Below are 2123 nucleotides of genomic sequence, written 5' to 3'. Positions count from 1 at the left end.
GCTGCGTGAGCGCACGCACTACAGCCGGCTGGTGGGGGGCGCCCAGTGGCAGGAGCGCCGGCCGACGGGCCCGGCTGGCGTCCCAGCTATGCGCCGGCGCACCCTGCGCGCGGCGCCAGGCGGCCAAAGTGGGTTCTGCCGAGCCCGGTGCGAAGCGCGGTGGACATCTGCAGTGTGCTGGTCCGATTGCGGACTGTGTGCGTTGAGGATGCGCCGCCGCCCGGCACTCGGCGTCGCGACGCCGTCTGCTGCTCGGTCGCCCCCAGCGGTTCTCGCAGGTGGTTTGTATCGCAGCTCTGCGGACGTGTTGGCGCGTGCGCTGTGCTGGGAGAGTTCGCTTCTGCACCCAAGTGGGGCTTTGCCCTTCTGTGGCGCTGGCGTTGGAGCTGCCGGTCACCGTAGGTGGCGCGTGTTGTTTCCCGCCGGCAATGCCACGACAGCACGCTCCCGGGCCTCTGTCGGCAGCGGCAAGCTCAGTTGGGAGCACGGGTGTTCGCACTGAAAGCGTCTACTCGCCTATCTCCGGGCGATTGCGCTTCTCTCGAACCCGACCAAGTACTTAGGACGGCGCTGCGCGCCGCCGGGACCTGAGAGGGTTTCGAGGTGTATCGTGCAGGGGAGCTCAGCCTCCTCCTGTTTGCAGAATAATTGAGCGGACGCTTGCGTGTTCGCGCGGGCCCTCGGGACACACTCCCGGGCGGCCGGCTGCTCAGCTCTCGTTGACGCAGCTCCCTGGTTGATCCTGCCAGTAGTCATATGCTTGTCTCAAAGATTAAGCCATGCATGTCTCAGTACAAGCCGCATTAAGGTGAAACCGCGAATGGCTCATTAAATCAGTTATGGTTCCTTAGATCGTACCCACGTTACTTGGATAACTGTGGTAATTCTAGAGCTAATACATGCAAACAGAGTCCCGACCAGAGATGGAAGGGACGCTTTTATTAGATCAAAACCAATCGGATTGGCTCGTCTGGTCCGTTTGCCTTGGTGACTCTGAATAACTTTGGGCTGATCGCACGGTCCTCGTACCGGCGACGCATCTTTCAAATGTCTGCCTTATCAACTGTCGATGGTAGGTTCTGCGCCTACCATGGTTGTAACGGGTAACGGGGAATCAGGGTTCGATTCCGGAGAGGGAGCCTGAGAAACGGCTACCACATCCAAGGAAGGCAGCAGGCGCGCAAATTACCCACTCCCGGCACGGGGAGGTAGTGACGAAAAATAACGATACGGGACTCATCCGAGGCCCCGTAATCGGAATGAGTACACTTTAAATCCTTTAACGAGTATCTATTGGAGGGCAAGTCTGGTGCCAGCAGCCGCGGTAATTCCAGCTCCAATAGCGTATATTAAAGTTGTTGCGGTTAAAAAGCTCGTAGTTGGATTTGTGTCCCACGCTGTTGGTTCACCGCCCGTCGGTGTTTAACTGGCATGTATCGTGGGACGTCCTGCCGGTGGGGCGAGCCGAAGGCGTGCTTGCGCGTCCCGAGGCGGACCCCGTTGAAATCCTACCAGGGTGCTCTTAGTTGAGTGTCTCGGTGGGCCGGCACTTTTACTTTGAACAAATTAGAGTGCTTAAAGCAGGCAAGCCCGCCTGAATACTGTGTGCATGGAATAATGGAATAGGACCTCGGTTCTATTTTGTTGGTTTTCGGAACCCGAGGTAATGATTAATAGGGACAGGCGGGGGCATTCGTATTGCGACGTTAGAGGTGAAATTCTTGGATCGTCGCAAGACGAACAGAAGCGAAAGCATTTGCCAAGTATGTTTTCATTAATCAAGAACGAAAGTTAGAGGTTCGAAGGCGATCAGATACCGCCCTAGTTCTAACCATAAACGATGCCAGCCAGCGATCCGCCGCAGTTCCTCCGATGACTCGGCGGGCAGCCTCCGGGAAACCAAAGCTTTTGGGTTCCGGGGGAAGTATGGTTGCAAAGCTGAAACTTAAAGGAATTGACGGAAGGGCACCACCAGGAGTGGAGCCTGCGGCTTAATTTGACTCAACACGGGAAACCTCACCAGGCCCGGACACCGGAAGGATTGACAGATTGATAGCTCTTTCTTGATTCGGTGGGTGGTGGTGCATGGCCGTTCTTAGTTGGTGGAGCGATTTGTCTGGTTA

General features: G+C 56.8%; 1 non-coding gene across 1 annotated transcript in view; it reads left to right on the top strand.

Moving 5' to 3' along the window:
- The first annotated feature begins 729 nt into the window (after positions 1-729).
- The window catches only part of LOC126333621 (small subunit ribosomal RNA), a 1893-nt gene continuing 499 nt past the window's right edge, over positions 730-2123 (top strand). Inside the window, exon 1 of the ribosomal RNA XR_007564281.1 lies at positions 730-2123. This exon is cut by the window's right edge and continues 499 nt beyond it. This is a non-coding gene — a ribosomal RNA (small subunit ribosomal RNA).

The sequence above is a fragment of the Schistocerca gregaria genome, unplaced genomic scaffold (genome assembly GCF_023897955.1).
Source record: "Schistocerca gregaria isolate iqSchGreg1 unplaced genomic scaffold, iqSchGreg1.2 ptg001614l, whole genome shotgun sequence".
Taxonomy (NCBI): domain Eukaryota; kingdom Metazoa; phylum Arthropoda; class Insecta; order Orthoptera; family Acrididae; genus Schistocerca; species Schistocerca gregaria.
The sequence above is the reverse complement of the archived record's forward strand: the minus strand, read 5'-3'. Positions and strand labels throughout refer to the sequence as shown.